General features: G+C 48.6%; 1 long non-coding RNA gene across 1 annotated transcript; it reads right to left on the bottom strand.

Annotated features, from left to right (window-relative positions):
• Positions 1 to 4608: 4608 nt before the first annotated feature.
• Positions 4609 to 10440, bottom strand: LOC128340995 (uncharacterized). The gene is made up of 2 exons (XR_008314136.1): positions 9207 to 10440; positions 4609 to 5662 (listed from the first exon to the last, which is right to left on the bottom strand). It is a non-coding gene; the product is annotated as an uncharacterized LOC128340995 (long non-coding RNA).
• Between the last annotated feature and the right edge of the window lie 2073 nt (positions 10441 to 12513).

The raw sequence follows: 12513 nt of genomic DNA, 5'->3' as shown, positions 1-12513 counted from the left end.
AGTTTTTATACAGGAGATGGTATGTTCTGTACAAATAAGGACTTAAACCAATGCACTTCAATTGATAGCAGTTTAACAATGTTTCTATTCCAAATGGTTTAATAGCAACCCCTTCTCTTTCTATTTGAATGCCAAGATAGTAGGAGGTGCTTCTGAGTTCCCTCACCTCTATTTCCTTGTTCAGGTTCTGTACAACCTTGTGGCTGTCTTACTTTTCTTCATATGCAATAATCAGGTCATCAACAAAAGTCAGGGAGGCGATTCTCACGATCGCCAAAAAGCGGGCTAAGGGAGCCTAGCCCGCTTTTTGGCGATTGTGTGCTCCAGTGGGATCTGTGCGGCTCCTGGCAGCAAACCTCGCTACGTAACCCTCCCCTTAGCCAAGGTTAATGGAGTCAGTGCTGCGTTCACCTTGGTGTTTTGCTTGTGTGTTGCCACGGCATGCAGTGGCACATGAGTAGACCCATGACGGGGAGACTGCAAGCAGCCTCCTGGACTCAGGGGTCTCTCCAGCAAGACCCGTGCACTTGCACGGATCGTCCTGGAACTTCCAGGGGCCATGCGGCCCCGATCCCTACAGGCCCTGCCGGTTCCATGATGGGACATATAACAAAAGGGCCACATGTGTAAAGAACAAACTAAAACCAGCAACAAACCGTGTGCAGACAGCAAATATATATAAACATGCAAATTCAAAGATTAAATAATAATACTTTTATATATGTGTGTGTCTTAAATTCTTTAAATAATACATAAATTCTTTAAGTAAACATACATATTTCAAAGGAACATTAGAAAATATACAAAATAGCCCAGAGCACAGAATAATGAAGATGGTAAAAATATACCAATCTTACTAAATCAATATGAAGGACTGTGATGTTGCAACAGAACACCAAAACAAGTTCACTGTTTCCCAGAGTTGTTTGCAAAGAGAAATGCACTCGCTGTAATGATTTCCTGTTCTGTTATCCAAAGCTGTTAGAATAATAATTCTTTCGCTGGTAGGTCCTTGACATAAAGAAATGTGTTGTAATAATAGTCCATTCTGTTATCTGGAGCTTGTGATAATATTTCTTTAGTAATAAGTCCTTTTGATGGAGCCAGCAGTTGTGTGCGTGGCCGATCCAGCTGCCCAGGGCTGCCTGCCGATCGTCTGCAGGGAGAGCAGGCTAAGCCCACTCTCCCTGCTAACCCCCTTACGGAGAGTCTCACTGATCGTGAGACTCGCCTCAGGATGTAAGTCCATTTATTGTCTCTGAATCTTGAGTACAGGCAGGGGTCAGCTTGTCCTTGTGTGAACCCCTCCTTGAGCAGCAGTTGGTTTAGCTTTTCAATTCATGCTCTAGCAGCATGCTTTAAGCCATAGATGCTCTTTTCAAGTTTGCACCCAAGCCTCTCTTTTCCAGGTTCTTCAAACCCTGGTGGTTGGTGCATATAGATGTCTTCCTCAATTTCTCCATGTAGGAAGGCAGTCTTTGAGGTCATTCACACAATTGAAAACTGTGTTCTACCTGGGTTTGGGAACTGTGTGTACTCCCAGTTTTTGATTGTGTGGAAGCAAGGTTAGAGGTAAACCTGTGTGGAAGCAAGGTAGGAGAAAAAGCTACCCAGGTTTTCCTCCAACCTTGCTTCCACACAATCACTTCTAACCAGGTTTTCCTCCAACCTTGCTTCCACACAATAAAAAATTGGGAGTACACACAGTTCCCAAACCCAAGTAGAACACAGTTTTCGATTGTGTGAATGACCTCTTTATGTCCCAGTGGTCAACATGCATCTTTCTGGCTGCTGTTATGCTGAGTAGTGTCCTGATGGAAGTGTGTTTCACAATTGGTGCAAATGTCTCATCGTAGTCTTCACCATATATTTGGGAGTATCCTTTGGCTACTAGCTATGCCTTGTAACACTGTACATCGCCATCTGCATCTTGTTTGATTTTAAAGACCCATTTGCATCCTACAGTCTTTCTTCCAGCAGGGAGTTCCACAAGTGTCCATGTCTTGTTCTTGTGCAGAGATTCACTTTCTTCTACTGCAGCTTTCCTCCATTTCTCAGCTTTGTGGGTTGGCATGTTTTCAACATCTTGCCATGTGCAAGGTTCCTGTAACTCTTCACTTCTGGTCACGAGTGAGAGAGTCTTTTGGGTGGAATCTCTTTGTTGGGCCTCTGTGAGCACCTCAGTTCTGGTTCAGACTGTGCAACCCCTTCTGAATCTGGTTCTGGTTCACTGCCTGGCATGAAGTGTTTGAAGGTCTGCTCACCTGGTTCCTCACTCATCTGGATCCTTGGCCCAGCTTCTGGTACTTCACCTTTGGCCTTCGTTTCTCATCAAAGGACACAACATTGCAAATTTCAATATCACCAGTTTCAACATTAAGGATTCTGTATCCTTTTCCATCTAGTACATATCCACATAGCACTCCTTTCTTACTTCTGTGCAATTCAGCTTGTTTCTCTTTGGTCTTGGTACACATGCATATATTTCACACCCAAATACTCTGATATGCTTTAGGCTAAGCTTGTATCCAAACCACCGTTCAAATGGTGTCTTTGCTACTGCTTTGGCTGGCAATCTGTTTTGAAAATAGCTTGCAGTGCTCATTGCTTCTCCCCACTTACCTGTGAGCAGCTCCTGTGCAACATGGGGAATCTGCAAGAGCTCAAAAAGTGGGTTAGGCCTAACTGTGTGATCAGGCCCTTCTCATTTGCCCTGAGCCAAAAGACCAATGTGTTTGGCCCTCACCCTCATGATTGAGTCATAGATTGTAAGTGGTCTACCAGTTGTGTGGCAGCTGTTCATGGATACACTGTTCTCAAATGACAGACAGAATATCTAAAGGGCATTTTAGTTAGTGATGAACAACGGCCAAGCCAATAGAAACATAGGAAGTTGCCTTATGCCAAGTTAGACCATTGGTCCTTCTAGCTCAGTATTGTCTGCACTGACTGACAGAGGATTTCCAAGGTTTCAGGCAGGAGTCTCTCCCAGCTCTACCTGGAGATGCCATGGGGTGAACCAGGGACTTTCTGCATGCAAAGCAGATGCTCTGCCACTGAACTATTAAACTCCATCCCAAATGTGGAAATTGCCCAATGGAAAGGCTACTTCACTTTTTCAGTATATTCAAAGTAGTCGTTCCCCGCCCCCTCCCCCACCCCATTATTCACCACATGCCTTTTACATCTTGTGACTGAGACCAGAGAAGTCTTTAGCCTCTAAGGAAGCATCCTTCTGAATAAACACGTGCTCTCATCTGTGTTCTCTTTGCAAAGGAGACACTAGAGACAAAGCAGAAACAGGTGGCATTTGATTAGCAGGAGAAAACATGACTCTGGCAATTATATTGGCTTAGAAATACAATAATGTCAGGGAAAAATTCTTACTGAAGATGTGTTTGTATTATGAGGCCTTGTGAACATGAGCGCTCCATCATGGAGGGGTCGAAGACAATGAATGAAGGAATGTTTTCCTCTGGAAATCATGCTGCAATCAAGGATTCCCTGATGTGAAATGAGGCAAGATTTGACTCAGTCACTGTGCATCATTTCCAAGCTCTTATTTTGAGAGTACCTATGATGTTTTGATTGGCTAAAACCATGAAATGACGTAATAATTAAAGCTGGTTTTTCTTTAATGAAGTGAGAATTTTTACAAAACAAGAAAAACCTCTTCAACTTAGATATTTCAATATTTAAGGCCTGCCGTGTTCTTCTCTGATTGTAAATCACGTTAGCTCATCTTTCCATATATAATGTCATCAATGGCAATTTGCTGATTACTATCAGGATAGGCCTTTCTCCCTGCTGTTTGCTTAGTAGAAGGCAAATGGAATGAACAATTTTTTGCCCTTTAGACAAAACCATATAGGCAAAAGCTCAGAATTTAACTCTGGATTAATTAATCTTGAACTACCACCCACTGGTTCAGTATCTATGCTCACGAATGCAGATCAAAATAATCACACTATCCATGTGTAGGTATTGAAAGAGTGGAAACAAATAAAAATAATCATGCTATCCATGAGTAGACATTGAAAGAGTGGGGAAAAAATCCACTAGAATTAGTTTTATGGTACCAGAGATTAATCTATCTGACTTTATTATGGATAGTGGAAGTATTTTAAGGCCTAGCCCATCCATATTAGGTAATCTTTATTGTTTCAAATGCACAAATATTAGGCCAAGGGTTCTCAAATTCCGGGGTCAGGACCCCGCCACCCGGGGGGTCCCAAACAATCAAAAAGGAGATGCCAAACAACTCAGGAGGGAGTTTTTGTTGGCGATCCAGCTCCAGATTGCATCAATCTTTTGCACCAGTAACCCTAATGACCACTAGGGACATAGGAAATAAAGATAGATAGTTAGGGTCTCCTCTTTCCTGTTTATCGCTGCCTCTATGACCCCCCTCTATGGATAGAATGTACTTAGGAACTTCCTGGGAGTGACTTCCTTCTTCTACCCAGAATGTTTCTTGCTCTCTCTCTCTCTGAGCACCATGCTTCTATGGGTCTCTCTCTGACCACCATATAGCCAGTGGTTAGATATAGGTCTTTCCTATCATCATGAACTTGTACCCAGACCCCAGCCCAAGAAGACACAGAGACATTTTTTAATGGGAGAAACGGGCCACGCTTTATTAATATAACAACATTTGTGGCGGACTAGAAACAAGGTGATTAATCACCAACATAAAAACAGTGCGGGCACCTAGGCGTGGGCTAGGATTCAAAACGTCCTACCCATCGCCTGCAAGGGCGACACACCCTGGCTCAGGAAAGAGGCAGGTAGCTCCCGCCCAATTCCTTCAAAGCCAACCACCCCTTTTAGAAGAGGGGATCTGGACAGCTTCAGATCTTTACCTCCCCGGACCGCACAGCCCAAAGGTAGGTGAAGTCCTGAAGCAGGTTTCTTGGCAATGTAATTCTTCCCGTGCCACACAGGCCACAAGGAAGCAATTGACCAATCCACCTTAAAATGTCCAAGGGTGCTCACCGAAATCTAGACCTCCTTACCCACAGCCCGCACTGTTACCGCCACCCAGGAAGGTTAGCCCTCGCTTGACCTTCCTGCCCCACCCCCTCCAAACCTTCAGCAAGCACTTCCCGGATATTATGCAGATACAAATCACAACCTTTCTCAGACAGGTGGACCCCGTCAGGGCGGAATAACTCGGGAAAGCGAGCAGCTATATCTGGCTGCCGCACCACAGACCCCCCGGCCGCCAAAACCACTTTACCTATTGCGGCTGAAATCTTCCTGCGTGCCTTTTCCAAGCTAAGGCAAGAATGAGCACCCCGCCACACCCTGCGCTGGAGCCAATTAACCCATATTATGCGCACGCCAGGCATCCAGCTGCGCAAAATATACAAATCCGAGGAGGCTTGCTGAAGGATGGCGAGGCCAGGCCGCCGGCCCAAATCATTCTCCCCTAAATGAAGAACCAGGATGTCGGGAATGGGAAACCTATCTAAATGCTCCCTCAATGCTGGAAGCAACTGATTCCAGAGCATGCCCCTCATGCCCAACCAATAAACTGAAGCCTTGCTTCCTAAACCCAACTGGGATCCCCAGCGGGTGGTGCTGGCCCGCTTGAAAGCCCAGAAGACCAACGAATGGCCACACATCAGGACTCGGACCGGGACCGCCGCCCCGCCAGCACCTGCCAAAAGAAAGCAACAGGTCAGTAGAGCCCACACCTGTCCGCTGTCAGCGCACATAACGCCTGACCGCCACGGACCTCCAACGTCCAATCCTCTGAACTTCGACCTCCTGAAGCCCCATACGTGTAGCGGTGGTGGCTGCACCAATACGAAATGAATGTAGAGTAAGCCCCTGGAGCGCAACCCCCGCGGCCAACAGAGCCTTCCTCACCACCGCCAAGAATTGATACTGCGTCAGAGGAGTCTGATTGCTGTGGGTAAAAAGACATCCCCCCGAAAAGGGGCCCAGCCCAGCGTACTGCCTCAGGGCCACCACGGGGCATACATTGATATTCCCGGCCGCCGCGAGGCGAACCGTCTGGCCTCTGCCCCTCTGATCCGTCTTGGAGCGACGAAGGAGCAAACGCACCTCCCCGTCACCGAACGATAAATCAGAATATTGCAAGCAGCGGTCCCTGGGGGAAGACCCGCTGCGGGGAAGCAACTCCCCTGGACGGAAGGCCCCAAAAAAGGCAACCAACAGTGCAGCCCTAAACAGCGACACCTCCCATGGGCCAGAGCAGCACCCCACTAGGTGGCCCAGCGTTGAAGCCACCAACTCCAGAGTAAAAGGGCGTCTGGGGTCCCTAGTCCTAGGCTCCCCCCTAGCCCAACCCTCCAACATGCGCCGCACCCACGGGTCGGAGGAGGAATCACCAACCCCACGAACCTGGGCTTCAAAAGCTAACGCAGCAAGATAGCCCCCCAAAGTGGATACTGCACGCCCCGCCCTGCGGAGGAAGACCAAAAACTGCTGAAGTTGCTCTACAGGGACCGGCCACACCTCCGCCAAACCTTCAGTCTTTCGAAAAAGAGAGAAAGCCTCAAGCTTGGCTGTGTAGCTCACTCTGGTGCTAGGCGCCAGAGATGCCGCTATGGCCCGCTGTGCCTCCGCCTGCCAAGTTCCCACAGAAAAGCTGGCATGGGTTCCGGGTGAAGGGCGGCCTCGGGCGCTAACGCTCTGAACCTGTTTAACTGAAAACGAGACAAAGCGTCAGCTATGTCATTCCGGATACCCGGAACATGGCGGGACCGGAAAAGGATGTTAGCCCGCAGACACTGCAATACCAATGCCCTAACCAAAACCATGACCCTCGGGGACTGGGAAGTCTGACTGTTGACAATCTGAACAACTGCCAGATTGTCACACCAAAACACAACTGAGGAGTTGGCAAACTCAGCGGACCAAATATGCACGGCCACCACAATTGGAAAGAGCTCTAGGAAAGTCAGGTCCCGGGAAACCCCCTGCCTGAACCAGTCCTCGGGCCACCTGGCGGAACACCAACGTCCCCTGAAATAAACCCCGAAACCTATTCCACCTGCAGCGTCAGAGTGGACCTGCAGGTCGGTTTCCAGAAGTCTAACATCCCGCCAGAAAGACACCCCATTAAAATCAGTGAGAAATGCTTCCCAAAGAGCCAGGTCGGCCCGGGCACCCTCCGTAATTCGTACTCTGTGATGGGGGGCCCTAACGCCCACAGTCAGGTCACATAACCGGCGCAAAAAGGCCCGGCCCGGAGCCACCACTTTGCAGGCAAAATTGAGGTGACCCAAAACAACCTGGAGATCCCTAAGGGAGACCTTACGGGCGCGACCAAGGGACCTAACCATGTCCAATAAAACCCGCAGCTTGGCCTGAGGCAGCCTGGAGCAACCGGCAACAGTGTCCAACTCAATCCCCAAAAAGGCGAGGCACGTGACCGGCCCCTCCGTCTTATCCCGTGCCAAAGGGACACCTAGCCGGTCTGTTAGCTCCATGAAGGAGCGAAGTAAATGGTGGCACTCCCTCGAATTCCCCCTGCCTGTAAAAAGAAAATCATCTAAAAAATGAGCCGTGTAGGGAAGACCCGCCTGGCGCCTAACTGCCCACTCCAAAAAGGAGCTGAATGTTTCGAATGCTGCGCAGGAAATCGAGCAGCCCATAGGCAAAGCCCTATCAAAATAAAATTGGCCAGCAAATGCAAAGCCCAGCAGCTCGAAGTCATTTGGATGTACCGGCAACAGGCGAAAGGCGGATTCAATATCACACTTCGCCAAAAGGGCCCCGGGGCCCCTACCCCTGACCACTTCCACGGCCTCATCAAATGAGGTATAACGTACAGAGCATAAGCTATCAGGGATGCCATCATTTACTGAGGACCCCCTGGGATGAGAAAGGTGGTGAATCAACCTAAATTCACCAGGAACCTTTTTAGGGACCACCCCTAATGGGGAGACCCTAAGGCTGGGGAAGGGGAGACTGGCAAAAGGCCCCATCACCCTGCCCGCAGCCACCTCCTTACCAATTTTCCTAACAACGACTTCCTCCTTACCAACCACTGATCTCAGATTGCGAGAACTGCCTAATCCCCTCCGGGCCGAAGAGGGAATTCTGAAACCATCCCGGAAGCCACATAACAAATAAGAAGCTGCTGACTGGTCAGGATAGTCCAGCAACAGCTGCTCAAGCACCTTCACCTTGATAGGGCTAGGACCCTTTATTCGGAGCGGGTGGAGGAGGGCCACCCTTTTTACTGCTCCCCTGCCTATACTTAGCCCCGGAACCCCCAAACTTGGCCCTGGGGCAGGAGGAACTGGGGTGCCTCGCCCCACAGACCCCGCAGGCATGCTTAAACCGACAAGGGGAACGGGAGCACTTGCCATTGGAGTTAAACTCCCAGCAAACAAGGTGGGGTTGAACCCACTGTTGCCCAGGACTCCCTGAGGGCAAAACCCCCGATGGTTTAGAAAGCAAATGCCCACTGTCAGACCTATCTCCCTCTATGGGCCGGGCTGGAGACATAGTAACCAGCCACAACTCCTGCAACGGAGCATCCCAGGGCAATGTGGGGTCAAGGGCAGCCCTCATTCTAAAACTCTCATCGTACCGTACCCAGGAAGATCCAGCAAAGTCGGAGACCGCCCTGTGAATTATATCCATGTATTTTAACAGGGCAGGGCCCCTTGCGGGCTGGGCTTGGACAATAACCCCCATATAAATCGTGAAGCCAGAAAGCCAATTATTCCAAGTCTTTTCGACCGGCTTTCTCTTGGTGGCTTCGTGCTCCTTACAAGATTCCCCCTCTTTATGCTTAACCTCAGGTTCCCTGAACAACAAGCTAAAAATGTCCACATATTCACCCTTAAGGATTTTTTCTTTTGTGGAAGGGAGTAAGTGATCCCCTAACGGGAGGCCCATGCTACCATAGGGCGCATGCTGAGGTGACGGCAGAATCCCCATCGGATAATAACCCGCCTGCACCCCCGTGGCAGATCCAGCAGAGGAGGCCACCCCCGGGAGTGGGAGCGACCCGCTGGAGGGCCGGTTGCCCAACCAGACCTGCTCCGCAGCGCCTTGTAAGCCTGCAATAACTCCAGGAAAAACCGGCGGGGAACCCGCCACCCAAGGTTGTGTATATGGGGGCCAGTAAGAAGCTGGGCCCCATCCACCCATGGCAGGCATCGGCCAGGGACAAAGCCACTGGCCGGTGACGCCGGGCGGTGTAGGTGCTGCAGGCTCACCCTGGGCCAAAGGAGTAGCCGTATCCACTGGAGGCTGAACAACTGGTGCCGCAGGCGGAGGTAGCAATGGTGAAGGCGACTCCGGAACTGGAGACTCAGGTTCAGGAAGCGGTAACGCAGGAGCAGAAGGGCCCGGTCCAGCAGGGTTCAGCCCTTCTTCCAGCGCAGCCAGCCTACTAGAGAGAGAAGTTAGCAGCTGGCTTTTCACAGAACCCCTGGTCCTCCGAGGGACCTTAGGAGGAGGCACCCCCCCACACACCTGAAGGACCCGCACCTTTGTCGGAGGGGGCTGCTTTTGCTTTCTCTAAAGCTTCCATCCTATTAATTAACCCCCGTATCAGAGTCATCTCCTCATCCTCCTCCTCCGAGGAGGACTGCGGGGGAGCAGGCCTCTTGGGCTGCTTAACAGGGTGCCCCCCTTTCTTGCCCTTGGCCTTCCCCGGCATACTGCCTCCAAATAGTGGGATTCCAAAAGGGGTTGGAGAAAAGAAAAAAAAAAAAGCGCCAACCACACACAGAATGAAGGTAGCAAGGATATAGAACAAAAGCCAAGCCCTTGTCCTGAATCAAAAACAATACTCAATCCTATCCAGGAAAGCACCAGAGCCCCCCACCCAAGGAGAAGGCTTGAAAAGGCCTTTTGACTCTCAACCAGGCCAGGCCCACCAGGGCACCGATGAGCACAAACACCCACCTGCTACCCACCAAACAAATAAAAGAATGTTGGCATCAAAAGTAGTGCTCCAGGGAACGGAAAAGGGGCCGCTGCCCAGCCACCCAGGCTGATGGAAACCCCCCAAATACCCCACAAACCAAAAGGGCAAACGCCCAGAAGGAGAACCACGCCCAGGAAGCCGAGTGCCGACGCCGCGCTGAAGAGGCCCAAAGACGCTGCTGCTGCAGCTGCAACCCAGCCGGGAGCAGTCCCGGGAGTACCCCCCTACCAGCGGGGCCACCGCTGACACTATGGCCCCCTCGACGGAACGCCGCCGAATGCCGCCTCGCCCGCTTGTCGGGCGCACCCCCCCAACTAAGGCCTTCGAGGAAGGAGCTCCCGGACTGAGCTCCTTCCTAATCGGAAACAAACAGCCGACTGAGAGGCCAGAGCGGGGAAACGCTCGGCCTCTCAGCAAGCCCCGCCCACCACGAGCCAGCCAACCAATCAGGCTTCTTCTTGGGCTCGTGAGTCCCGGGCTGGGACAAACACCCTCCCACTTGCACGAGGCAAGGGGAGGGGGATTCTGAATAAAGTAGATTAGTTTAACCTTACATTAATCTCCATGTTTATATTATTTCTTGTTTACACAGTCAGACAGGTGTTATTGACTGGTTTGTTTTATCCAGACATCGAGTCCTTCCCAAGGACCTGGGATGGTTGAATTTTATCATCAATACTGTTGGTTATTATAGATATCATCGGAAAATATAGGCTGTTCCCAGTAACGTTGCTTTTTGTAATTGGCTGGTGGTGATTTCTGTGGCCCCTATGGTGTTGAGGTGCTCTTCAAGGTCTTTTTGAATTGCACCCAGGGTGCCAATTACCACTGGGATTATTTTTGGTCTTTTTCTGCCACAGCCTTTCAATTTCAATTTGTAGATCTTTGTATTTGGTGATTTTTTCTATTTCTTTTTCTTCTATTCTGCTATCCCCTGGTATTGCTATGTCGATTATTATAACTTGTTTTTCTTTCTTCTCAACTACAGTTACATCTGGTGTGTTGTGTGGCAGATGTTTGTCTGTTTGTAGTCGGAAGTCCCATAATATTTTTGCATCTTCATTTTCTACCATTTTTCAATCTTATGGTCCCACCAAGTTTTGGCTACAGGAAGCTTGTATTTTTTGCAGATGTTCCAGTGTATCATCCCTGCTACCTTGTCATGCCTTTGTTTGTAGTCAGTCTGTGTGATCTTTTGACAACAGCTGATTAGGTGGTCCACTGTTTCATCTGCTTCTTTACAAAGGCGGCACTTGCTGTTTGTTGTGGATTTTTTGACTTTTGCTCTTATTGCATTTGTTCTTGTGCAGCCAGTATTTAACCCTCTGTTTCTTTCTTCAAGTTGCCATTCTTAAGCCATTGCCAGGTCTTGGTGATGTCTGAATTTCCACTTATATTGTGCAAATATTGACCATGCAGTGGCTTATTTTTCCATTTTTCTGCTCGGTTCTTGACTTGCTCTTTCTTGTAGGCCTGCTTTGTTTCATTGGTGTTGAATAGTTTCTCATTATTGACCATTTGGAGTGCATCTTCTTCACTGTCCTTGATATATTCTTCAAGGCCTCTTTTCTCCTCCTCTACTGTTTGATGGACTTGCAGCATTCCTCTTCCACCTGAGCTGCAAGGGAGGTATAGCCTATCTACATCACTGTGGGGATGCAGAGCATGATTGATGGTCATGATTTTCCTGGTCTTACGATCTAGCGTCTCTAGCTCTGCCTGGGTCCAGTCTATTATTCCTGCAGTGTATCTGATAACAGGTATAGCCCAGGTGTTTATGGCTTGTATGGTGTTCCTGCCATTGAGTTTGGACTTGAGGATTCTTCTAACTCTCCTGATGTATTCACTTCCAATTTTTCTTTTAACTTCAGTGTGTGCAATGTTATCAGCCTGGAGTATGCCCAAGTATTTGTAATGTTCTTTCTCTTCCAGGTTCTTGATGTTGCTTCCATTGGGCAGTTCTATTCCTTCTGTTTTTGTTGTTTTTCCTCTGTTCATTATTAATGCAGCACACTTGTCTAGTCCAAACTCCATTGCTATATCGCTACTGAATATACGGACAGTGTTTAGCAGTGATTTAATTTCTGACTGGGACTTTCCATACAGCTTCAGATCATCCACGTACAGCAGATGGTTTATTTTGCTTGATGTTTTAGATGTTTGGTATCCAAGGCCTGTTTTGTTTAGTATTTGTGAAACTGGAGTCATGGCGATTACAAACAACAGAGGGGATACTAAGTCCCCTTGGAAAATACCTCTTCTAATGCTGACCTGTCCAAGTGTCTCACCATTGATAGTTAACTGTGTACTCCACATGCTCATTCTTTTTAAAAAATAAATATCTGAATGTTTTTGCTGACACCAGTTGTTTCTAAACATTTTAGTATCCATGTGTGAGACAATGAGTCGAAGGCTTTCTTGTAGTCAATCCATGCAACACTTAGATTGGTTTTTCTTCTCTTGCAATTTTCTAAAATCATTTTATCAATCAGCAGCTGGTCTTTTGTGCCTCTGGTATTTGGGCAATTTTCGTTCTGTTCAACTGGAAGCTGTTTGTTAGTTAATAAGTGTTGCATCACTTGATCTGCTAT

This window comes from Hemicordylus capensis, chromosome 1 (assembly GCF_027244095.1).
Source record: "Hemicordylus capensis ecotype Gifberg chromosome 1, rHemCap1.1.pri, whole genome shotgun sequence".
Taxonomy (NCBI): domain Eukaryota; kingdom Metazoa; phylum Chordata; class Lepidosauria; order Squamata; family Cordylidae; genus Hemicordylus; species Hemicordylus capensis.
Note: the sequence above shows the minus strand (reverse complement) of the source record. Positions and strands in the feature narration are given on the sequence as shown.